The sequence below is a fragment of the Solea solea genome, chromosome 13 (assembly GCF_958295425.1).
Source record: "Solea solea chromosome 13, fSolSol10.1, whole genome shotgun sequence".
NCBI lineage: Eukaryota > Metazoa > Chordata > Actinopteri > Pleuronectiformes > Soleidae > Solea > Solea solea.
Window position 1 is genome coordinate 22,061,141 of NC_081146.1, and position 839 is coordinate 22,061,979.

The following is an 839-nucleotide window of genomic DNA, read 5'->3' on the forward strand; positions in this document are numbered from 1 at the left end:
CCAGAGAGTAAAGGTGGGTCTTGAGGTACCTTTTAGAAAACTCAACAGGCTCAGTCTGTCTAAAGGGACTCTGCATATTCCTACAGTGTCACTCTTCTACTTTAGATGTGTGTGATGAAGCTGAACTCTACATGTCATGCCTCCAAATTAGCCGTCTAATTATGAAGCCGATGGTGTAGTACAGAGGGGTCAAACTGGCGGCCCACAGGCCACTTTCTTTCTCTAAACCGGCTCTGCATTGTCCAGACTAGACACTCACTGGCCCCCAAGGTCATTTGAGTTTGACACCACTAGTTCCACTGAAGGCCTCTCATCCAGTTTGACAGGATATTTTGTTGAGCTGAATTATGTTTTACGACTGTATACCAGAATAAACTAGCCCCATGCACACAATAGGCTTTCTCCGCTCCGCTTAAGAACAGAAAAGATAGTTCCAGTACTTTGTTTTCCTGGGTAACTGCTTGTAAGAGGCAAGTCAGTCTTTGTAATTTTCCTTTGGTGAGACAGAGATCTTGGAATTTGCATACGCAGGCATCACACTGTCATTCGCTCTCTCTTGCTTAATGTTATTTTGTTCATTGTCCTACATGGAATCTCATGTCAACAGCAGAGAGAGACAGTGTTGTGTCCACAACACCGCTGGTACTTACAACTAACAAACAAGGGCACATCAGTGGTGGGAGACATTTACTGAACTACTTCCTTGCACAAAATGCAAGTCCTTTCAATGACCCATGTCTATTTAGACTTTCAAGGGGCTTTAAATAAATTATTCAAATTCACAAACTTTTCCAGGACCTGTGGGCACCCTGATGTAAAAAAACAATGATATGCGTGTG